Source organism: Kryptolebias marmoratus, linkage group LG17 (assembly GCF_001649575.2).
Source record: "Kryptolebias marmoratus isolate JLee-2015 linkage group LG17, ASM164957v2, whole genome shotgun sequence".
NCBI classification, from domain to species: Eukaryota; Metazoa; Chordata; class Actinopteri; order Cyprinodontiformes; family Rivulidae; genus Kryptolebias; species Kryptolebias marmoratus.
In genome coordinates, this window is record NC_051446.1 from 19131357 (window position 1) to 19157945 (window position 26589).

Below are 26589 nucleotides of genomic sequence, written 5' to 3' on the forward strand. Positions count from 1 at the left end.
AACTGGCACAGCTCACTTTGTTGTGTCATAAAAAAATATCAGTTGAACCTAACACTAAGTCTGGCTAGTCAACATGAATGAAAAAGAAAGATTTACTTTGTCGATGCTTTGAAGCCAGAAAATTAGAGTCTTGGATCTGTTCAAGCAAGCAAGTGTAATGTATCACTCAGCAACAGTTTTCCAACAAAAAACATAATTTAACATGTAATTACGCTCGAAAATTTCAGGTGATTATGTGATGAAGAGAGTCTATCTTTTCAAGGTTGAAGTGTATTATTTTAATACCTGCAAGAAGCAGGTGAAAAAAACCCAGCTGAAATTATACTTTGCGATTCTGCAACCTCGTGCAGTCGTTTTGAGGATTACGTGCAATATAAGAGCTTAAGACAAGAAGTAATGATTAAAAATATAAAGTGATGATGAATGCGCTGAATTAGGAAATATTAACAAAATATCAAAATTGTTTCTTTACAGAACCAATAAGATGCAAATCCCAGCAACAGATAAAAGTACAAAACAATAGTGCTTATTTAAATATGTTTGCCTTTTTTAAAATTTTGTGTTGTTTTCCAAATCGTTGTGGCGTTTTCAACTCCTCTAAATTAATACATGCTTAAGATGTAAAGAACTGATTACACACAGCAAGAAGTGGTAACTTCTCTCACTTCTTATGTTTAACTTATCTTTTTTCTATCTTGTTGCTAGGCTGTTTATAAAAATGGGCCATTAAGGATGCTATCGGGCTATGTAGCATTCCAGAAAGGCTCACTTCATTGCACTAACTGATGATTTCGGCCTCTTCGCCGGGAAAAGCACAACCACAAGATGCCTCAGCTTGCACGGACATATACTTTGTTGGGCTTCCCCCACTCCACCTAAGATACAGTACATTATACACACAGGAATACACAAACACAAAGCACATCTGTGCTCTTATTAAATACGCTTTATTGAGAATAAAGGCAACAAGAGGTGAAGAATTTTTATGCAAGCCTGTGACTTTGATCAAGGTGTACTGAAATTTTCTGTAAACTACATATCTAAATGGGGTTAGTCATACATATCATTAGTTATTTAATCTAAAGATAGTTTCAAACTACTTTAAGTTGTCCCCACACCTTTTAACCCCTTTAAAAAAGTCAGATTATGGAAGAACAGGGCTTTTCATTATTTGAACCAATATGCACAAATACCAAACAACCCAGCAGAAATCTAACAAAGATACACTTAAATACACTTAAGTACACAGAAAGAAAGCAGTAGATGTTTTAGATGCTTTATTTTACCTATGTTCCTGAGCTCAGAATCAGACTATGTGAATCTTGTAAGTGATAGAAAATCATATGAACGAACTGAAAGTGTGGAAAAAGATAAAACTTCAAATTTAAAGAACAAGAAAAAAGTAGGCATGCACCTTTACAAGTACTACCAAATGTATTTACAGTAGAGCTTTAAAACATGTTGAACTGAATAGGGAGTAACCCCCCCAAACACCCACCCACCCACAGCCACTCCAGTTTCAGGAGGAGGGAGGGCGCAGCACTATTCAGCTGAGAAAACGCTGCTGCCACCTTGTTCTTGTGTCTGGAAACATTATTTGTCTGCTGGCTCAGATGGTGCCTCCTGTCACCAAGATGAGACCACCCCTCCATTCCCTCTCTGTAAGCTCTCGTGCCCCTCCCCCCACTGTTGGGCCCACCCCACAGGGGGGTTGAATTTAATAAAAGCTCCCTTAGCCTCATGCTAAAAAGGTATGCAAATGTGCAGGTCCTTCTGCTTTCTGATGTGCCACCCCCCTATACACACACACACACAATCCAACTGACTGCTCTTCTCTCCGAGCCAAAGCCAAACACAGAGGGAGAGTCTGGGTGTTTGTTTTTCAGGGGAATGGATTATTCTGTTAGGACTGCTCCTGGGTATTTGATCTGAAAAGCTATTACGATGACTGCGATTAGAATTAATTACATTACGAGCAACAGGAATTGTGAAAGAGGTCTTCGATGTGCTTCCTAATATGAAAAGGAATCACAAACGCACACACACCCACACATATCCAATAATTTCTCAAGAGCAGCAGGATGAAATTAATAGTGCCACAAAATTTGTAACCTGAAGGCCATTCGTAATAAATAGAATAATGAAAATTAAACACTCTGGCATATGTGTGCTGTAAAAAAACCAAAGCAATATTGACTTCTCCAGCCTTCTGCAGCAACCCCTCCTCTTCCCACATATCAGTGATCCCTATCTAATACAAAGGGCCCAGCCTTTGCGTGGCTCCCCTGATGACCCGTGTTCATGAGGAGGTAAGAGCTGATCATTTTGTTCCGATGTAGTGAGCCATGACAGGCAGCAGTGCAGGAAGGAGGTTGGCAGGGCGGGGGTGTGGTGGGGGGAAAGGAAGGCCACAGAGGGACCCACCAGAAGCAGCAGAAAGCCAAGCCAGACTGAGGGGACCAGCCTTTCCTGCTGCTTCCTTCCTGTGCTCTTGGCCAGCTGAGCAATCAGGTCACCTCTCTTTCCCGTGTCGCTTCTGGTCAATTGTTCTCGCCCCTCCATCTCCTCAAAGTGCCACAGCCTGCAGCTGTTGCAGCTGATGTCTTTAAAAAAAAATTTTTATAGGATTTTATGCTGTGCCTGCTAGCTGGTTGCTGCTTCTGCAAACAGGGTGAGGGCTCATTTAAAGAGACAAGCTGGAAAAATGAGGATCTTTCACATGGATGGAAGGTGAAGCCATAGCAAGCCTGCAACACATGCAAAGCGGAGATGATATGCAAAAAACAATTTGTTCTTTGGAGTTCTTCCTGGTGTCATAAACTACGCACCCTTAACTACATAGTAGCACAAGAACACACTGGGGGAATGCTGGCACTTCAATAATAAGAGATCTCCCTTCATACTTTGGTGTTTTTTTCTCCACCCACACTAGCCAAGACTAAGGAAGAGAACAGAGAGTACACAAGCATGCCCTTCTGACCTCTTGCAACCTCCATCAAGTACAACTAGTCTTCAAGCAAAACAGCAGCTTGTACTGTAAGCAGAGCTGAATCTATACTGAGTTACATTTAAAAAGCAAAATAAAGGCTTCTTCCTGGGGGTGTTTGAGAAAAAACATCTACTGCAGAAACTAATACAGCGCTCACTCCGTGCTCCGAGGAGAAACAGGGAGAGGGAGTTGCGATGATGCTCGCTGACAGAGAGTTTTGATTCACTCCAACATGGTCATGAAGAAAACTCCCTTGTAACTTGTATTCTAGGAGAGAGTTCTGGCTGGAGACTTTATGTCAGAAACAGATTAGATCATGTCTTGGCTTGTTCAAAGGCCTTAGATTATTTACATTATTGGCTCAAATGGCATCCAAATGAGCACATCATACCCTCATTGAGGACAGAACTGGGCATGCCCACAGGTTTGGCACATTCTAGCTGCATAAAAAGAGATGAACATGATATTCAGACTCTTTCTTCCTGAGTAATGGATCTTAAAATGAGCAATCTGACAAGATTAAGTAAATTCTGGAAACATCAATCTGTTGAAACTGAGAAAGAGATAAACAGATTTCATCTGAATGTGTAGCAATGTGACGCTACTGTTTCCTGACCTTGAAATAGCTGCCACTTATGAAAAGCTGTTTTGGTACGAGAGACACTGATTATAGCCCATTTCTAGGCCAGCACATAATCAGTGTCCAAGTTCCAAATCAATGACCTACTTCCGAGCACACACACATATCCAGTGCACATACGCTGCGAGGCAAACTCTCTTTTTACCGGCTTAATGTGGAGAAAGACGAAAAAAAATCAAATCAAGCCGGCATTTTTGTTTTGATCTGAACACGCATCTAAGCGTAGATATTCGCAGACTCAAATGAGGGCAGAATTATTTCGTAACAGCAGGCGGAGAAACGGAGACCCTCCACAGAGCTGCTTGTGGTATTTTGACACGAGCTGGCACCGAGGGGGTCACCAGGGTCACCAGCGGCAGAGCTTTACCAGTTAAAGCGGTCCAGATCTGACCTGGATAAAGTCTGCACTGACTCCCATAACCTCCCGCGCCACAAGGAAATGTGAGCAGCGGATTGGTTGGTGAGGTCAGGGCTGCACAGAGCGTAGCCCCAGCATGGCAGTTCTTAATGCAGGGTGGGCTATTTACAGAAACACACACACACACACACTCCTGCTCTTCCTGACTCGTCTCTACAACCCCCTCGAGCAGATCCAACACCACAGACCTCCATGTGCCATGCAGTCATGCAGACAGATGGACCAAGTTCTGTTCTTTATTACTAGGAAGTTCTTCACTGCCAACAGATCTCCTGATTGTGTATTTTCAACTAAATCAGATTTGACCCGTGCAAAAAAACTTTTTAACATGGAGCGCGGCAGACAGAGAGGCTAAATAAACTGTGTCTACATACACTATATTGCCAAACGTATTCGCTTGCCTGTCTTTACACCCAAGAACTTGAGTGACATCGCATTTTGAATCCATAGTGTTTATTATGTCGGCCTACCATTTGCAGCTATAACAGCTTCAAATCTTCTGGGAAGGCTTTCCACAGGGTTTAGGAGGGTTTATGGAAATTTCTGACCATTCTTCCAGAAGCGCATTTGTGAGTTTAGACACTAATGTTGGGTGAGACGGCCTGGCTTGCAGTCTTCACTCTAATTCATCCCAAAGGTGTTCTATCGGGCTTCCAGAACTGTGCAGGTCAAGTTCTTCCACACCAAACTCGCTCATCCATTTCTTTATGGACCTTGCTTTGTACACTGAGAAATGAAAGTCAGCCATCTTGATTATAATTATTATTATTATTATTATTATCATCATCATCTTGATTATTTGTATCCATCTTGGGGATTTCCTTTTCCATTCATCACAGCGTGAACTGTTTTTCCAGGATTTTTCACCACTGATTCTACAAAAGTACTTGTTGTCCTGCAGCCGAAAGTTTTCTATTGGAGGCAATATTAAATCTCAATTAAAAAAATAATAGAAAAAGAAGATACAATATAAGAAAAGAGGACATTGCAGTGATGGAGGACTTTAACAAAGAATTTCTTGTTAATCTCAATGTTTTTTTTTTTTTAAATCCTGTTTATTACTATTTTCAAACTTTACCTCTAATAAAACTTGGTTTTGTCTTGAATTTCTGCTTCGGTTTTTGTTGATGCTCAACTTAGCTTGAGGCACCAAAACTAATCAGTTTGGATTAGGAAATTCTTAATATATTTTTGCTGTTAATTAAAGTATCAATCCTACATGTTAAATTTAGTCATGTAATCAATCTGTTAAATGTAACAATTCAAACAATGATGCTGTCAATGTATTTGAAAAAATAATATAGTGTTTATTTTTTTTATTTAAATTTCAATAACAATACAAGAATTTAATTCACCTTCACTAAATTCTGACTAAAACCTGGGAAAGCCCAGCCCAAATGATTGTGCAACTAGAAAAAGCAATTCTGAAAATACGTTTATCTGAGTTAAAGTCTTAAAACCATTGTTCATTTTTTAAAATGTTTTTATTATTTTTCAGCAACTTCAGAAGAACTGTACAAGCTGAGTAAAAATATAAACATAACTAAGGTATGTTGTGCGTTCGTTGGCCTGCAGAAACATAAGGAAGAAGCCTAGGGCTCTTACATATTTTTATGCTATCCTCCATGTCTCTGTGTTGTTTGAGCCTGTCTCTTCTCTGGGAAGCATTGATCAGCATAATGACTTTTGTTAGGGGAAAAAAAAATCTCTTCCCACAATGGACAGCTTTGTTTTGTGCCATACTTGTTATCAGGTTTAGACAACACAGGAACAGAATATGAACATGCCAGAGACTAGAGTAATCACTCTCTTTTTCCTCCAACATCAGGTTTTGTCACTGAATCAGGGCAAAAACCCATTATGCCGAGATGATACATAAACAAATCAATTTTTCCCATTCATGCATGGTTTCACAAAACTATTTCTCAAGCCCAGAGGAACGGGCACAAAATTAGTTTGGCTAAGCATGGCTGCTAAGACACAGAATGAGAGGAACCGCTTGGGAAAGTGATGGTAAAAATAAATAAATAAAATCAGGTTTTACCAAAGAATAGAAAGAGAGTTAACAATTCACCCAGGCTTTATCACTGAAGACTAAATGAATGACTTCCTTTCTTTTCACGAGTGTCCTAAAAGGTTAAATGGGTATATCCTGCTAACCCTTTTCCCCCAGTTCAACCATAAACATGACCTTATTTGGTTCTTCCACCGCTGTGGAGCAGAACTCAGCTATGAGTCAAGTAAGGTCAACTTATTGGGTAAAAGTTCAAGTTCAAAATAAAAAAGCTTTTGGTCAAAATAGACAGAAAAGAGAAATTTAAATACAGATCTAAGATATATTATAAGCAAACTTGCATACAAACAGGAAATTTAACTAAAGAATATTAAGAGCCCATGTCTTGCTCAGGGCGTTATAGCCACACAAAGACCTGAAAGCTCTGTTTCTGGTGAAAAAAACCTGAACAAATGGGAATTACAATCACTGAGGAAATAGTCTTTCAGCTGACCTACATCCCCTACGGAGACTCTAAATTATAATCCCAGTATACATGTTCAGCTATTGAATTTTTAGACTCTTTATCAGCACCATGAAATTATGTTAGATGGCATCTAAAGGGGTAAAAAAGGAGATTAGTGGCTGGAAATGCTCCACAAACTAAGGTTGAAACATGGCCGGATGGCTTACAATTTAAGTTTATTTAATTTTACACAAACGCGGCAGCTCTGCAGTCATTCTAGATGTATTAACACTCTTAACAGTGCATGACTTAAAAAAACACAGTTTAGCTCACACATACTAAGGCGTTAAATGACATTAAATCATTCTTTACCATTTAACAGCAGGTTTTGATTAGCGCCTTCATTGAACCTTGCACTTTGACACTCCAAATCAATTTGATGATCCCGTTTACTCTCCCATGCACTTATTTGAACCGGTTAAATCATATAATGATTTAATGCACAGCCAACGGATAGCATAATCATATTGGCACACAAATAACATCCATTAGGGCTTTAATTATTGTGGTGTAAGTTGAGAAATCTGTGAATATAAAAATATATTTAAATCACTTTGGTGGTCTTAGCTGGTTGATAATTATGAAGTTTTAGTGTGAATCTAATTTATCTATTTTAAATATTTTATTAAATGAAAAGAAAAAACAAATTGCAAAAAAAAGTGTCTCTTTCTGTTTTTGTAGCCAATCAGTTGTAAGCAGATTCATACTTTCTTTCTCTTTAAACTGTTGTTTTTTTTCTAAAAGAAATGCAAGCTCAAGTAACTAACGATTTATGACTATTTGCTATAATGTAATAATTTCGGATCATTACAAGCTTGAACTAATAAACCTTAATTTGCTGAACTGGAATTTGTTCTGCCTTGTTTCACACTTTACTCACTTTTTTCTCCCTTTGCTCTGCTGCACTTACATTGTTACACAAATATACATCATCATTACATTGTTATTATTGTTGGCTTACACAGTGCGTTTCTGCATGTGCGTGCGACAGAAAGAAAAAGAAAGAGAGACAGGGAGAGTGTGTTTACGAAGCCCCAGGAAATACCAGGACAGACATGCTGACTCTCCAGCTCTCCAGGCCCATGTGACTGGAAACACACAGGCCAAATTGTTTGCATGATTGCCTGGGGGTTGCGATAAGAACATTTGGTTATAGAGAGAAAAATATATGAAAAAAAAAAAGAGCTCAGAATCAGAATCTGACCTACGACTAGAGGTGAGGACTGCTGATCTCCTGCTAAACTTTGTTTTTTCAGCAATCATGACTCCTGTGTTTGTGTCCCCTGTTGGGTATAGGGGGACCATCCTCTGCTGGCTTCCTGCTCTTGTTAGATTAGCATAATGCAGATGCGACTAGAGTGAGTAACCTTGCTGCTGCTCAGCACTATTTACAGCAGTTTACACACAAAAGCTGTGAGAGCTGCAGCACTTGAGAGATTTTCTGTTGCTGCACAGCTTTAATTCATCAAAGCATTATATTGTCGTTTTATATACTAAGTTTACTGTTTTTAACTTAATAAAATAAAAGCTAAAGATATCCAGAATTAGTGGGACTCCAAAGAATTAAAAAAATCCCCTTTTCCTAACATTTTTTAAACTAAAGAAATAAACAAAACCTGCCATTTCTTCTAACAGGGTAATTAAAAACCCAACAACTGTTAATTATTAAACTTAAAAAACTGGATGACTGTACCATTTGCTCTCTTTGTGTCTGTATCTGGCATGCAGCGAGCCATTTGGCGGGTCTTTTTGTGCTTTTTCTGCTTTGATAGTCTCACATTGCAATTAATCTCTCACATAGATGCCATTATAAATGTCATTAAACGTGGTGTCCGGCAAAAGGTGCGAGCAGCTAGTCTGAATAATTGATTCCTCCTGTTCATGCTGAGGGGACTCCTCTGATCATGGCCCAGCCTGGTAACACGCTCTGATATGATTGGCTAAAGCAAGGTCAGTGTCTTAAGAGACCTCACTCTAATATCCAGTAGCAATTAGTGGCTGCTGCGTGGGGGTTTGCACATGCTACTATGTGTTAGGGGAGCGGGAGTGACCACAGGCAGAGATTTAATGTGAGTTTTTGCATGCTTTCATCGGCCAAATGGAGCACAAAGACAACACAATAATCACATGACTACATAGGAGACTGTTTTCAAAGAGAGACATGTTACAAAACCGATATATAAAACATAAGAAGGAGCATACAACTCTATGATCATGATTTATCATTTATTCAGTAAATTTGTTTGTCTTTATATATAGCTATCTTCAGATGAATAGAAGGTAAAAATATATCTAGTTCTGTCAGATTCTTTACCTTCTTAAATTAAATGTTTATACATCCACAATAGGGCATTATGTGCAAGACTTCTAAAGCATTCACATTTCATCACACAAAAAGGTTTTTATCTTATGTCTCATCAGAGTTCAGTGCTCATACTATGACTATGACTTTATCATGAGCTCAATTCCAATATTTTCTCATTGTCCTTTTAAAAGCTGGGATGACGCGTTACAAAAAAAAAAAGTCTTCCAGAAAAATATATAAATTTAAGCCTACATGAGATAATGAGCTTGTTTTTATGATCCTATGATTTCACAGTGAGCAGCATTTGGCGTAATCTTTTAATGTAAGCCATTGAGTCGTAAATTTTTGGCCAAATAAAAATATATGTATTATTATTCGCAGCTCAATAATATACATATAGTGCCTAAACGAAAACCTAAACCAAACCACAAGTGAGACTGAAACAACAAAACAAAACATAATATTTTCACACGGACTCAGAAATTACTTGAGGTGCACTCAAAAGACAAAATTACAGAGAAAACAAAGTAAAAACAACAATGGAGTCCAATGTACAAGCCACACCTAGAGTAAAGTCCCAAACCCTTCCCACTTCCTAAAGCAGATTTTTCAGAAGATTTTTAAAGAAAGCCCTGCATGTCTAGAAAAGCATTTTTTTTAGTATCTAATATTGCTGCAGACAGTGTGTCAAGGTGAAAGGCAATGTGTGTATATCTTAAAACTACCTTTGACTAAGGCATAAGACACGGGAGCATACAGGTATTAAATGAGTCCTACAAGTTCAAAGTGCAGACGTGAGTATTGGGAGCACACCTTTTCAAGGACCATGTATAAATAAAATTAACGAAGTTTATTGGAGAGAAATAATGACGTTATGTAGAGTAAGCTCATCTGTAGGTTGGTGCTGATTGGTTAAAGGTCAGCTCAAGAAGCAAAGGTCAAAGCACAACTAATTTAATTTTTTTTTACTTAGTTTTAATAATTTCCCCCCTCCTCCCACCCACACAGCTCAAACTGTTCCACATAGTTGAGAGTGACCAAAACAAGTAACATGACATGTAAACAAGTATTACCACAGAGAGAATGCAAAAAAATATGTTCAAGAATTAGGAGTTTAAAAGGGTAAAATAGAAAAAAAATTATGTTCCACCCTTCTGGCATAAGCCTTAAACTCCAGTAAAACCAGTGTTAGTGCATGTGAGATGAAAACAGTTTTCTATGAGGTGGCTGGCATTTAACATCCTCCCTTTGAGGAGGACGCACTCCATGAGGGAGTGAGGGGAAACTGACCCCCTTGTATGCATGAAAGCATCAGTAAAAACGGTGCTGTCTCCATCTAAACACAAAGACAACAAAGGAGTCAAACACAGAGTTCTAATAAAATGGCCAAGAGATGGACAGTGAACAAGCCCCACGTCTACTCCTCATGAGTCAATCCATTGTGAGGCGTGCGGCACACAAGTCGAGTCCTCGGTGAATCAGAGCAGTCAGCTGCCATCCACCACCTCAAGGCACAGGGCCAGTCTAGCACAGGACTGCAGACATGTGACCAGCTGTCTCACACACAACCACAGTTACTGCACTGAGACGGAGATGTGGACAATAAGCTCTCAGATAAGTCTCTGTAATGCATCACCTTCAGAAATATTTGAGCAGGTTCTTTCAGTTTGTTCAGCTCAGATAGATAATATACTGCTGTGATATAGGGACTGAGGTAGCAGGTGTTTGTAAATCTATAGATAACTGCGACCCGTGATTTACAGTCTGCTGTCAGGAGGGTGCAGTGGCATCAATACTGCAGCAGGAGTTTGTCTGAGGCATAGCTGAGGACACCAAAATACCTCTTCACCCCCACCCCCCCACTTATTCTGACAGCGATGGACGACTCCACGCGTGCAGCTGTCTAAATATTACTTTTCCCTTATTCTCCTCTTCATCTAGCCATTACTCTACTGCTCTCTATCTTGTCTGTCTGGGAGTGAGCTTACAGCCACTGACCAGCATGAGTTTAGGAGGATCAAATGTTCAAACGACACAACCGGAGATGTCCACATTTGGCACACTGCTGTCATGTCGATAATATGAAGATCAGTCAAAGGCCGGGAATAGTTCACCTTCTGATGTCCAGCCACACACCTGTCCTACTAATTATCTTGCAGCTAAGTTAATAATATTTTCTCATTTTATCACTGTATGTAATTAGGTTTATAAGATAGAATATGTGGGAATGCAGACGAAAGGAAAAACAGAGTCATTAGAAGTCCTTTGCTCTGTACTTCATTACTGGCTCAGCTTGTTACTCCTTATGCAAAGAGTCCCCAGGTGCATGAATGTTTCATAGCCACCATGCTGCCTGCTTCCCTCAGTCTTCCTCCATCTTTCCCTACAAAGCTCAAACTTCACTGTCAATTGCACTTACACCCTGCTACCATCATCATCAGCCATTAATGGAGGGGTGAGGAAGCACATAAGACAGCTGTATCGCCTTGATGACTCAATCATCCTGTTTAACCAGTGGGACTGTCAGATACACCATCATCACCACCATCACTGAGCTTTCAGAGTTCGCCTAAGAAAACAAGTGCACAAGCATCAAAAGCACCAAAGCTTTTGAAAGTACCAAATGTTCAGGCACAAATCTCCAAAAGCAATACTACTCAAAACTCATTCAATACAGAACCAGAAGATTTGTTTAGGTGAGCAAAGGGATGAACAACTATAAAATACACCAAAGACAACATGTTATGAGTTGTGGTGCAATTATTATTGAATTTTAGCCAAGAATTTGCAAGTTTATTAACCATGCTAAGTTGAACTAGCTTCTGGTTACTAAGCTAAATACATACGAAAGAAGAAACATAAATCTTTAAACCTTAGGTAAGCAATTCATTGATTGTTTCACTCTTCAATAAATGTTTTCTTTTTATCATGTAAAACAAAAAGCACAGGAACACACAATGTGTTCCACAATTATCTTTTGAAGCTCCTTGGCCACACTCTATAACAAAATCTTTACACATCCATTCAGAGAGCAACAATATCAGTTGTTTACAAGCTGAATTTGTGATGGTATAGTAATCTTAAGTTCTAAATTTATGCTCTTAAAGCTCGTTTTTGGTCTCCACCAACACCAGAAATAAGTTTAATAGATAGGCTTCACGATAAACACCAAAGTTTGAATATTTCCATTTGACTGCCACTGGAAGACAGTGTCCAAAATGTTGTTTTAGAAATTCTGATTTGAGAAAAGATATTTGCTGCATATGAAACATATGGGAGCAATGGAAGTAAAGCAAAATAATTAAGCTCCAGAGCAGCTATTAAAAAGTGGACTTAAAACTTATTGGTTCCCTTTAATACATCATCAGTAGTATTAAATACATGCAACCATGTAAAAATAAGAAACAAGCTCAATTCAACATCTTGTTGCAATAAGTTAATTTCCAAAAACTACAAGTAATCCTACTTGTGAAAAAAAAAAATTAACATGCCAAGCCTCAAATGCAGCAAAGAGGGGCTGGGCTTATATTTGTCATCATGCTGTAACTACATCTCAAAACTGGGCCACTTCAATGGCAGTCAGAGCAGCTGATGTGCTAATTCAAGGCCCTGAAGCGCTCCCTGCTATCATCTTTTCATTAGCTTTATCCATGTTACAAATAGAACATTTAAAAGAATCTGTGTGGTGCACAGACAGACTTGTTGGCTCTCAGTCATATTCAGCGACAGAAAAATGCACCTCTTTAATGAGTCTTCAGTAAACGCTTTCACTGGAAAAGAGAAATTCAATAGTATATTAACATTAAGTAGTAGAAAGGTTAATGTGGTCACATTTTAAGAAGCAGCAGTGAGGTAAATCTTCCTCCAGCCAACATCGCAATGCCAAGTGTTTTTAAACATATTACAGATAGTCATTAATTAATTTGTTGGCTCATGAAGCGTAGCTTATTTAGGCCATTCATCACAAGCAGTGAATTGACAAGTTATTCGTGAATGATATGTCAGAGGGATATCGGTTTTGATTTTGCATCAAAGGGAGCAAACACTACTTCATTTGTTAAATACTCATCACTTTCTTTCCAGTGTCTTTTGTGTGCACTGAGCTGATAGCTTACACAAAGGATACAAAAGGTTCGATTTCAACAGGGTCACAGTGGACTGGGGAAGTTCATCTTAGAGCCAAGTGTTGTTTAATGGTTTCCTCCTGGTGTACATCAACTCAGAGCATCAGAGCAGGCAGCAGAGAACATCTGTCCTGAATACACAGGCGCTTTGTTCCGTCGCAGTCACCCTGTCAATCAAACATGTACTGGCATGTCACTGACATATTACTAGTGGTTACGCGACCACCTCTGAAGACTCGCTCCAGCGCTGGTTTGGGTTGGATGTGCAAGCATCAGCCCGCGTGTCTACGTTTGTATGTGTCTACAAAAAAAACCAAAGATGACAGCGCGTCTATTTTTAGTCCGGTACACCGAGTTCTGCCACTGTGTTGTTGCTGCTCTGTTCCTAGGACAGGCAGCCGGGTCATCCGCAACGGAGTGCACCGGGATAGCCCCGGCTGTGCTCTCTGACCCTCACCCTCCTGCTCCTACATCAGTGGGAGAGGCTTACAAGAATTCTGGGTGGTAGTTAGGAAGGACTGTCTGCAAAAAAAAAAAAAAAAAGATGCTTTCTTGACAGATTCCTTGTTCATCCACCTCTTTTTCCTCTCCAGTGACTAATGGGCTAATAATTCAACTGTCACACTGACACATTATCTTGTGCTTTCTCATGGGAATACTACCCTTAAAACATCTCTCTGCTCCGAAAGAGATTCGTGAGATTCTCAAACTTGCGAGGCATTCTGAAGAATATCAACACAGAATGCTCACACTGCTGTAACATTGTGAGGAAATCCCCCAAAGATGAAATGATAGATGGAAGTCAAACACACTGCAAGAAGGAAATGTTTTATCTCTTCATGTCCAGTTACTCATACAGCTCTGTGCAGCGCATTCTCTAATCTGATAAAGCACAAACAATAAACCTTTGTTATACTGACACAAAAGCTTTACATATAAAATCCCTAAATCATGTTCAAGTTCTTCCTAGTTTTTATTATAACAATTTTTATGCGTACATTTACTAATTTTCTGCACGTTAGGGGGAATACCTTTAGAACAATAATCTGAATAAAATAATGTTACAAATAAATGCTGATGATAAGAGGTACATACTGTGTGTAGATTGTCTACATAGTAGTGTAAGAAGCACTTATTGTTACTATACATACATTCTTTATTTCTAGCTAAATGAGGTACTTGTCAGATTTTCTTAATTGCTGGGTTCTATTGTCTCCCACTAACCTTGGGAGAGATCTTTATGACTACATTTGGAGTCTGACTGTAATTTCACCAAAATTTCATCAAAGTGGTGCTAACATACAGAAGTTCGATTATATTCATAAAACGTTTGTTCAATAATATGATGCTACCCCTTAAAAAAGATCAGCTTTATTAAACACCCATGTATAGCTACTACAATAGTCCGATCACACTCAGTTTAACAGCTTGTCATTCAGAGATCTGGGTGTGTGGAATAAACAACAAATTAAACACATTACGCGCTTGTTTAATAAGCTTCTACTCGACTTCACACTGTCCAGGGTAACAAGGGAGTCGTGAGTATTGAGTGTGAAAGAGTTGCAAGTGTTAATTTGGCTACTTTACTAAAAATGGGTATAGGAATTCATACTAAAATGTAATAAATAGTCTAGTAATAACCTTAAATGCTTTGCAACCTGATGTTAGGTGGCTGACTCTGTTCCCTTTGTTTTCCTGAGCAGAGGAGGTGGACATGTGCCTGGGACTCAGGGGCCAGGCCCTCTATCCTTCCTGTTCAGTTACCAGAGGCCTCCCACTTATCAGTTCCAGATCTCACAAGAACAGAGAGAAAAAGAGACCACTGACAGGAAGGGGATTTTTTTTCTCCCCCCCCCCCCCGCTTCCTTTAGAGAAGTTAACAGAATGTCTGCACCTTCACATTTCACAGAGGAAAGCAGTTAGTCATTAGGGCTTGCACTGGAGCTACAAGAGGAAAATACCAATCTTCTGATATTTCTGAAACAGAACCTGAAAACTGATTCATTATCAAACAACTAGTTATTGATTAGAAGATCAAAAACACACCATTTTCCATGTACCATAACGTCATAATAAATTAGTTGCATTATAATTCTTAGCTGTAGCCTTTAACGTAATGCTGTGGTCACTAGCCTCAAACATTAAAAAATGTTTCCTGTCCTGTATCCTCTGCATCAACTACATTCTCCCCCACACAAAGGCAACAGACCAAGGGAAAAGTCTGTCACTGGCGGTGAGAGAACAGACTTTGAAGCACTCATGTCATGTCCCTGTTCGTGTCACATCCCCGTCCGTTTCACTTGCTATCACTGTCTACCTCGCATGGCATTTTCACAATAATCACTTTGGTTTATCCCACTCAGCTGCGTGGCAGGCAGATGTTTGTCAGGGCACCATATTTCTCAGCATTCGCACAGCTCTAATCAAGATTAACCCCTCTTATCTATTCACTGAGTGTGTGTGTGTGTGTGCCCTGGATGTCCTAATTCCTAATCCATGACTGTATTGTATAATACAGTGAACAATCCTATTACATTCCATTTTCTCTAAATATTTTTCTATTTTAGTGGAACATACACTGCATATTGTGGCTTGTTAATGAAAAAGGTAGTCATGACCTTGTGTGTGTGTGTTTGGGCAGGCCTGGAACATAAGCACTTTGTTACTCAGCACCCCCACCCCCCGGAGCTCCTGATGAAATCAACATGTTCTGCTAACAGAGCCGACACTGGCCACACACAAACTGTAGCCATCACATGTTTCACAAAGACATTAGAGTACGGGGGGAGGAAAGACAGTGTCAGAGCAGACAAAGCTGTAGACTTTGGCCTTGTTTACATGACGCTGTTTTTGAGTGAAACTGGAACATTTCCGGTTGCACTGCGTTCCGGCCGTTCATGTCCATGACAGCATCGTATTCTGACAGTGAAGCTTTTTAAATCCAGGTCTCGGAGTGGAAGTTTTAGGAAACTCCCAGAATAGTTTAAAGAGAAACCGCAGCTTGTGTGAAATTGCACATATGCACCACGGTTAAAGTCAGTTAATAGTTATTCTGCACATGCAAATAGATTAAAAACAGTAACAGTGGCTGACAGGAGAGTGCTGTTTGTGCTACTCACCCTTATTTTTACATGTAGGAGCAACCCAACCTCATCGCAGGTCCAAATAAATGTTCATGCATTCATCATTTTAGATGTAACTGTTTTACTGCTCAAGACTGAAGTGTCAGTGTGCGTGCACATGTTGTTAAAATTAAAAAATAACAACGCCAGCTTGTGACCTAGCATGGAAACTAAGCAAATTCAACGAGCACAGCATTACCATGTAATCTTAGAACTTTTTTACAATCAAAAACTTTTTCAGAGATCCTTCACAAGTAAACATGTTCAAGCAATAGCTACTTTTATTCAAATGTAAACTCAAAATTGCACAACTAAAGCATTTTTTTTGCTCGTTTCCTTTTCAAAATAAAGAGGTGGAAGATTACATCTGTCTATGTTATGACACTGATGCTCATCATCAACACAGGGTTGCCATGCTGGTGAATCCAGTGTGACACAAACATCCTTTCACTTAATAGTTAAGCTAAAGAGTTAAATGCCTAGAATATTTGCCTAAGTTTACACAGGGTTACACATTTTACTATTTATTTATAATCAATTCCCATCATTTCACACAGACTTTCTTAGAAAGACAGACATATTATATAAACAACCACTAGAAACGCTGCCATTTCAGTATTTCTAACCATAGCCATTGTTAGATTTTTTAAATGAGGAGTATGGTACATAACACTCAATTTTTGATGCACAAAACACTTACAACTTTTCAACTCTGCTTTATCACCTAATCATCCTAATCATCAGTCACAACACAGTGCTCCTCCTGCGTGTGTGAACACCACAATAGTGGTGGGGAGGCATTCATATGAACCCTTAAATAAACACAACCCAATCTCAAATCAAGAGAACTTGCTGTTGGTGTAGCTTTAATAACTGTTTAAAAGAAACTACTTTTGTAAATCCTGATACAACAACTAAATAATCTTTATTTGCCATAGTGTGGACATTTTATATGCCTAACCACGGCTTTAGGATACACAGTGTAAAGATAAAACTGCATAACGCATTAACACCAGTTTTCACAAGTGTATTTGTATGTAACAAATGTAATAAATTGTTTTATTGATATTCACACGCAAAACTTTAGCAGCAAAAATGGCTGCTTTCAGGCAATAAACTACATGTCATGTTTCATTTGAGAGAAGATTTTTAAATGAGTGCACATTATAATCCCCCTGACCTCAGCTGGATCTTTAGCATTGAATACATACTGTAAATAACAAAAAAAAAGACTTACTTGTGTTGTTTTCAATCCTTGATTTGTCACCAGTACAGACCCCCCCACCCATTCAAACACCAAGTGGAAAAACACTCCAGCACCTCACAATTTCTGGCCCTGAAAAAAAAATAAAAAATCAGAGGAAGACAAGAAAATGCATCAATCATTGCTACTTTATCCACCAATCTCCAAACACTAGAATATTACATTTGCATATTTTCCCCTGAAAATCAAGCCCACTCAGTGACTTCACTTCTTACAAATTCCTTTGGGTTTTGAGTGGCTTCCATCTGCGCCTGTGATACTCTTCTACCCTGCACGGATAAGCTCCTTCACGCTCTCGTGCCCACGAAGGACAAATCAAAAGAGCAGCCGATACTTCACATGATCGGCGTGCCATCATAAACATCCACCACAGAGTAAGTTCACTGCCATGGCACAGTCACAATTCACTCCCGGTTGACAGAGAAGCCCAATAAAACAAGTAATTGCTACAGCTAACCACTTTGCCAGAGTGAAAGGGCTTTTAGCATTTGGACCCAAATCACCATGTTACTCACACAAAGGGTAAATGATCAGATATGATCCAGTTAGAGTGTGAATTAACCAGATTATAACATAGCACTAAAATCAAAATTATGTTTTTAACTCAGATTGAGAAGAAATTACCACTGAAATCATGACAACCTGGGTTTAATAAAACTGGATGTCAAAAGTTCAAAGTTGAAAATTAAATTAAAGTGGTTTTTTTTGGCTTCCCAAACACTGAGGAATAAATTTGAAAGTATTTTATTGGTGTTTAATCTGGCTTGTGAATGAGTATTTTCTTTAATCAATGTGAGTATCATTTTCATCAGTCATCTGCTTGGTGACACAACATTCCAGCCATTTGTATCCCGAGCCAGAACTCCTCTGGTTTCTCCTGATCTCATGCTCGAGTTGAAATGACAAGGTTAATGTTCCAAATATAAAAACTGTCTAAACAACAAGGTGTATTTTCACATTCAGCAAGAGAGAGAGAGAGGGCGGTCCCCTCGCGCCTTGTGCTTTTTTTAATCCTCTTTCCTTACGACTGGAAGATTTTTCAAGCTGCATTTCTCCCCTGCTGGAAGTGGCGCTCTCTGAAAAGAGAAAGTGGAGGAGTGCTGGTGGCTCAATGGGTCGACGAAGAGGAGGAGGAGGGGGCTAACGCTGGGTGCCTCCTTTTTAAAGCCAGATTCTCCCCAGATACCTCTATGCTATTCATCAACAGCTTTTCCAGGGCTGTGAAAAATCAATGTGCTCTGCACTGCAAACAGTTCATAATGACGGAGGATGGAGGAAAAAAAGCCCAACTGCAACAGAATTGATTTGTTTAAGTACAATAACACGGCTCTGCAGCGCGGCGAGGAGGAGGCTCGAGCACCCAGACAAAGACTGACTGGCAGTATGAAACCACAAGCAGTAATTGATAAACTGCTGGCAAAGTGCAAATCTGAAATACAGAGGCCTGTTATCTAATTAAAGGAGTTTTTCTGTAAATTACCACCTGACAGAGGAAAAAACCCACTGAGTCGCAAGTGTGTAATTGACCCGCCGGTCCACTCAGAGAGATCGTTTTTCACCTATTTTATGTCACCCATGCATATAAATTACACGTGTAAGCACAGAGTTTATTTGAGAGTTTGCAGATTTTTTTTGCTCCTCAAAGGCTGCAGTTCAACGTGTGGGAAGAGGTTGTTCCTTCCATTTGTTCTATTTTTGTTGTTTGGTTAGCTTTGCAACAAATCTATTCTGTTGTGATTATAAAAAGACTTTGTAAATAATTTAACACTGTTGTTCTTTCGGAAGTTTGGCATTGCTTTAGGCAAGACAAAGCATGATACAGATGGGATACTTTGTATGCTGAGCTGGCAGCTCCGCTACACATTTTGGTTTGATACCAGGCTGACACTGTAACTCAGACTTGAGGGGCTGCATGCAAGTTTATTCAAGCACTGCTAACTTTTCTCCAAGCTGCTAAATGTCTTTGGATAACTGTGGTTGTCTTCTCACACCCAGGCCCTCTAAATGTTTGCATATTCTCCCACAGACATGCTCAAATCATGGAATAACGCACAAACGATTTGCTGACTTCAAACTCAGTTCAACCACACGCAAGATAGTCCATCTAATCAAGTTATTGAATTGTTTAAAAGATGACACTTGGCTTCTCATATGAAGAGGTGAGATTTTTCCACTGACCAGCGGTCTGGAGTAAATTGTGTCATGACAGGCTTTCACAATAAAACATTTCTTCCTGCCTCTTTAAAGCTGGCCACAGAGGTGCATTTATCATTGTTATTATTCCTTCTGAGGGGGCCTCACAGGTTTAATTGGGTCCTCATGGAGTCAAAATCCCCTCTGTTGCTGCAGCCACCAAAGCTGGACAAGCTCATTCCTACTTAGCCAGCAGCAGATTTTTGCTGGCTGCATGGAACTCTGTGCAAAGTGGCCCTGAATCCAGCCGGTGAGCCAGAGGGGGAGGAGAAATGGACGTCACCCTCCAAGCTTGGATAATGGCATGAGAGGGACACCCGGGGAGAAACTTTTACCTGGCTCTGCTCTCAGCGCTGTGGGGAGAGCTCTCCAAAGCCATAGGGTGTCCATCCAATCGGCCGACTCACAGGGACCATTATACCCAGTGGGCTCAGTTAGCATTTTAACTAGTAAATATAGCAGGATTCGAAAACATGTGCCACAAAATAAACAGCTGTGAAATTTTTGACCTCCCTTGCAGTTCTACCTTTTCGTAAAAGTTAGAAAAGGTTGTCTATTTTTGTGTTTTTAAAAAAAAAGTAACTCTTGGGATTTGGATAACTGAGACTAAATCAATACGCTCTCTCGTCACATGAAAGGAAGCGTAAAAATCACACCTCCTAATGGCTGCTTCGTGTTGTTGATATGCTCAAGATATGCAAAATCAAACAAGATACGCATCCCTGCTTTACAGACGTATCCAGCAAAGTGTTTGAGCTTAAAGGAGAAATGGTAAAATGACAAAGAAAGGAATAACAGTCAAGTTGTTTTTGTTCAATCTTGTTCTGGTAGGAAGTGAAAAAAGTCATAGATCCTGTGCGCAAATGTCATTGTGACTTTTTATGCTGCCCTTTAGGACAGCAAGAAGATGTGTTGGACGTGTTGCTATTATTCCTGGACAAAAATTGTATGAAGCTCTCATGTACATTTGGAGAACTTTTTAAATAGACACGATACTCAGAAGAAAAAATGAGGTATAGGTACATCAAAAAATGTCTGTTTTTATTTGTTTGTTTAGCTTTTTTTGTACGAAAGACACCCTATGCATTGAGGATTTGCCAGACTTTGCCTGTCTGGACCTCTGCAACTACTTAATTTGTAAACTCTCTTATAACAAAAAAGAAACGAAAAAGGCACAAAGCCCTTAAAGCATACAACTAGCTAACACAAGGATGATGGTGAAGATGTTCCTTTGACATACCCAATGATGCAAAAAGATGTAAACAGACTTTTGTACAGTTTATTGCCAAGCACGAGAAGACCAAATTACTTAATTAATCAGAAATCTTCGGAAATCTGTACATTTAACAGAAATCAGATGAATTGATAAACTATCAAGAAAACTTTGCTATCCAACAATGCAGTTAAACAAAGATTATATATACAGACATATGGACTGAATCCATTAGACAGTCACAAGCACATAAAGTACATCACTGCAGAGCTGTAGAGATGATTACAAGCTAACAGATAATGGTTTCCACCGTAATACATTTAGAGGGCATGAAACTCGGCAGTTAGCTCCCCAATCTTCACTCTCAACTGATTAACACAAATCTGGGCGCCTAGTTAACCACTGCTGCTGTAATTACTGTATGTGGAGCATCACACACACATACATCGTGCCACAATACACTAAGGCACTCAAGTGCAAAAAGGTGCAGTTGTATACATGTTGTGTGCCACCAGAGCCGCATCACAGCAACCACCAATTACACCTTTTATTTATGCAAATGCAGGTAATTTACTTCCTGCTGTGCATGACTTTGCAGCGTGTTTGCCCTCTAGCATCAGCGGTTTGTTTTGGAGATTGACTGAACACATGAATTGAAATGATCCAAAGTAGGTTTTCCTTCCAATTGAGAATAATAACACGCCCTGGAACAGATGGTTATTTCATTCAGTGTTATTATTTCTGATAGAAGTGGCAGTCCAAATCATGAAAAGAGGACACAAATCGTATAAAAAGCAGAGTTTTGCTTTAAATTACTGTGTTTTTCTAGTTCCGAAGAGGGAGCTTATGCTCATGAGTCCTGCATGAATTGATGGCTTCAATATTGTTTCTCCTCCTACTCTTCTCTCTATAGTATATCTCGTTTCAAAAGCGAGAGCAGCCCAAGAGGGTGCTTGTATTTTTCTTCCTTTGTTTCCAGTGCTTCCCTATCAGAGCGAGAAGGTGGTAGCAACTCCCACGAGGGAGATAGAGATAGAGGTATATAGACTGCTGGCAGAGCGCTGAAGCAAAGAAAAGCTGCACCGTCTGACCGCAGACATAAAAACGATGCCCCTTTCCTTCCCTTCTCTGCCCGGCTTCATCTGCAAAGCAAATTTTGTGCCCAGCAGCAAGATATTCCTATTTGGTCACCTGGATTTTTTTGTATTTATCAATTTATTTTTTTTACTATTTTACTAGCTAGAATTCTAAGGAGAGTTTACCATAAAGTAATGAAGACGAGCAAATGCAGAGAAACAAGCAGCTCCTTTCAACAAGCAGCAAAGTAGAGGGTGTAATGAACTCTGATAAGTCCAAAGAAATAACCTGTATTTGCATTTTCAACCCCATTCTTCATCTCTCCCCCTTATTATTGGCTCCTCTGTCTCGTAATAAGGGAAAAGAAAAGAAGGGGGGTAGCTGATGTATACACAGAGGAATCCAGGGAGTAAAAAGAGAACACATTACTACTGGGAGGGGAAAATGATTAAAGGCTGAGATGAACACAATCTGCTGGTTCCAGAGGAAAGCTGAAGGAATTTCCAGATCCAATAGGCATCACAGAAACCCGTCTCTCTACACCATTCAACCATGACTATGCTGGCTAAAGCCTATTTCCTACATTTGTGCCTTAATATATTCTTTGAACTTGAGTATTTCTTGCACATACAATCATAATCCTGGCAAGAATAGTGACTTTTAAAAACATTGCTACCTTCTAACTATAGTATATTAGACAGATTTGGCACAAAAGTGGAAACAAAAACATACATCTGTTACCCTTTATGGTTTTGGTTGTTGCAGCTAATCAGGTATAACAGCATTTAGGTTGACTCGATAGAGAGTCTTGAGGCAAAACGGCCAAAGAAAAAGGAAAAACAAGAGCATCAATAATGAAGTGAAGGAGACGGCGGGAAGAAAACAAAGCCGTGCCTAACAAATGAGAAAACAGGCAGAGCGTCTCATTGCGAGAACGCTAACGACAATCAATTAGCAATTCCTCATGATCTCGGTTGCATCGGAGTATAAGGTGTCTTAATGAGTCCCATTTCCATTAGCTGCTCGACTCGAGAGGCATAAGGAGGAGGCTGCATCCACCAGCTCCTCCATCTCAATGCCTAATGACTCCAAGAGTGGATTACACCATCAATTCCTTGCTTCTCTTTGTTTATCCCCTGTGTAAATAATGGTCAACCATTACAATGCATTAAGTGGGCCACTCTACATGCAGCGACTCAGAGGGAGAAACAGGATCACAAGTGTTTCGAAGGCATCCACCAGTGATCTCCAGGAAATCGGATAATACCAGCCACGCTGTGTGGTGGCAGAGCATAAGAGGCTTGATAAACCTTTGGTTTTACTGGGAAATATGTGTGTAAATGTGGAGACAAAGATAATGATTTTAACAACTTGTCAAGGCAATCATCTTTCATTAACGAGTCACTTCAACTAAACTGATTCTCTTTGATCAATTAAAATTTCTAGTTACATCAGAAGTGGGTAACCCTTTTCCAGAAGCCACATAAAGGAGTAGAGTAGGACCACACATTGAATAGAAATATGAACATATTGTTATTTTCATCTTTAATACACCAATATCTTTTTGGTATTTTCAAAGTACTGACTATAACCTGACATTTGACAAACTTTTTACATATCTGAGTAAGATGCATTTGGAGAGAAGCTTTTCTCTTTTAAAAGACTTAGCCACTGACCTTACTAACCCGGCAAATAAAACTTGAGGCCTACTTAAACTTAAAATGTCTGAAACAAGGTTTTCAAGAGGTTTAGTTTAAACTGCTTCAAGATTCATTAACAAAGAGCTGAATTTCATTGATTTATTAGAAGGTGCTTTGTGACAGTCTAGATTGCTTCTGCTGCTTCTGGCTTTGGGCTCTATTTTGCCCATGTATAAGTTATACCAAGCATACCAGCTACAGTTATTACAAAATCATCTCATCTCATCTCATCCCATCCATCCATCCATCCATCCATCCATCCATCCATCCATCCATCCATGGTTTTAAATAATATTTCCACATCGTGTTTTATAACTTGTGTCCAATGTGAAGTCCCTGTAATTTGACAAAAGTACAAATAAGATTCTAATACCACTAACCTTAACCTAAGTGCCATAAATTAGGTAAAAAGTCAAGTTGTTGTAATCATAAGCAGAATTTTCAGAATTTGAAAAAATCTTTTTCCTTTTTTTACATTTAAATTAGTAACAAAATACTAACAAAAGCAAAGATGGAAATTAGGTGGCATTACAGAGACATAAAGTCAGCTTAAGAATCAGGCTGAGGTCGGTTTAGATGACTTGATTGTCCTTGATCTACAAAGGAACAGTAATGTGCAAAAAGGGGGGGAGGTACTGAGGGTTTTCACCTTTAGGACACCAGGTCAAACTAGAAATATGGACTAGATTTCTATTAAATTGTATGCACTTGGGATTTGTAATTCTGACAACTGCTGTTTCTGGTACAATTTTTCTAATCCTTTTAACATCAAGCTAAGTCAAAATTACCTATATTACATTACTTTACGATTTCAGTCAACCAACCCTTTCAGAAGTTAAAGTGTAGCTTAGTTTGGCCGTGTCTTCCAAGGGGATTTGTAAAATATGACATACTGAAAATGAAATTTTCATGGCATTCACCTTAAAGAACAGCAGTGATTCAAAATGGATGGATTTGAGTTTCAGCAATCACTTCTATAAGAAGTTATATGCCTTGAATTATATCTAGCAGTTGCAATACTTTCCCCCTGGGTTGTACCAATCAATATTTCACCCAAGGCTCCATCATTCCATTTCTATTTTGCTCTCCCTTTCTGACACTCTGGTTTCTCTCTTGTCACAGTGCTGGACAGGATGAAAATTAAACGCATCAGCAGAAAAACACACAAGTGGAAATGATCTCTCCGCTTCGGCCGCTCGGGTCATGAATTCAGCTAACTGTGCTTATCACCGGCTGCTGCTATTAGTCTTAATAGCTGCAGCAACAACCTGCCGTGAGAAGAGATGGGCTCTCCTTCCCAGGGCTCACCATAGACAGGTGATTCTCATCTGCGATCTCTTCATGTGTCATAGCGAAGGCAAGGCCACCTGAGAAATGTCTGGCAGGTCATTGGAGTAAAACATCAGAGTCAGGCAGGCCATTACATACACCAGAGACGCATGTTTTTACACACTCGGCATCAGTCAAGAGCAAATTAGGAATTCAATCAAATGAGCATCTCAGTTAACCTTTCCATTGGTGATTTAGAAAGATGAAAAAGCTCAAAACAATTGCATTAGTTATGTGGAGTGAATTGTACACTTAAAGGGAAAGTTCAGATAAGTAAGGTACCACAGAAAAGTTATGAACCAGTTGTGGATAGCTCTTTGAACAATGTCAGTTTACAAAAACAGACTTAATTCTGGGCAGATTGATGAGCTAATGGCTAGTTCAAGCTGCGTCAAGACCAGAGTGGATTGCTAGTCTTAAAACAAGTCAAATCTTTAAAATGTTACATTTGCATAAACACATATAAATTATTTTGCAATTGGATTGGTTTCAAGACAACAGCAATCCACTTTAGGCTTGGTTCTGCTCATATTAAATGTTAGCTTGTTAAACTTGTCAAGTTGTACTGCTCCAAACTCAGGCCATTCAAAGACATGCAAGATATTACTTGTACATAACTATTTCACAAAACCCAAGCTCAGTATCTTTGAAATCTAAAATTTCTGTAGCTTTAATATGAGCATGGAGAAGTGTGTTAGATACATATTTGTATCACATAGTTTTGGCACACTTTTACTATTTTACTAATATCCCACAGGTTACATAATGTTTATAAGAAAAATATTAGTCAATTTCATTGGCAACCTTGAAAGGCTTCAATAAGTCTTCTATCATCATGTCTAAAGAATTATGTCCACTTGCCGCTGCATTCTCCCCACAGTCAAACATGTTTATTTCATTCAACGTAAGAGGAAACATTTCTGGAGTCAAGACATGTATTTGTGACATAGTGTCAAACCGAGAAAAATAATTTATTTTTCATCTGAACTTTCTGTAGCAAGTCAGGGAGCCACGCTGAGCTACCATTGAATTGGACACCCAGCGTTGCCGGGCTGAGGGGACAGCGTGGCAAAGTGAAAGTGTCAAGTTAGGCAGCTTACAAAATGAAACCACATGAAAGAAGAAAAAAAATATAAGAGAAGTCAGTCTGTGTCGACACCCTTGCTTAAAAGAAATACCACTGGACGGATCCTCGCTGCCCTTTACCATGAAGCCGCACAATCAGTGTTTTGAAAACAAATGTCAGGACGTCTTTCTAGGCAGAATGCTTTCCCACGAGCCGAAACCATCCTCCACTACTTTACTCCTTCACAAACAACCAGGCTTGTGACTGGGACCATGTCAACATGCTGCTCTGTTTAGAAGGGGGGTGTGGGGGGATGGAATTACTTTGATCCACTTTGAGGCATGCCTTCCTTTTCTGTTGAGAGCTGTTTAAGGTTTGAAGTGGGAGGGGAAATACTTATATAGCAAAGCTCATGCTAATTCTTTACAACAGAGGAATTTCAAGCCTCCCGAAAAAAATGACAGCATACTATTTAGAGAAGTTTAAAGGCTTAAAGTTTAAAATCTCAAAAACACAAAGAGACAGTTGATATGGCAGACACTGTGGCGAGCTCTTATCATTGCTGAGAGATGACATTATTTTACAAACATGAGGGGCAGAGATATTGGGCAGAACAGGCTGTAACTGCAG

At 39.3% G+C, this 26589-nt stretch overlaps 1 protein-coding gene across 2 annotated transcripts in view; it reads right to left on the reverse strand.

Annotated features, from left to right (window-relative positions):
• The window catches only part of LOC108249009 (zinc finger MIZ domain-containing protein 1), a 110330-nt gene that overhangs the window by 63639 nt on the left and 20102 nt on the right, over positions 1 to 26589 (reverse strand). For both annotated transcript variants that reach the window (XM_017438136.3, XM_017438126.3), the window contains exon 2: positions 17355 to 17453. The gene's annotated coding sequence lies outside the window, so the exon portion shown is untranslated. The remainder of the gene's footprint in view (positions 1 to 17354; positions 17454 to 26589) is intronic.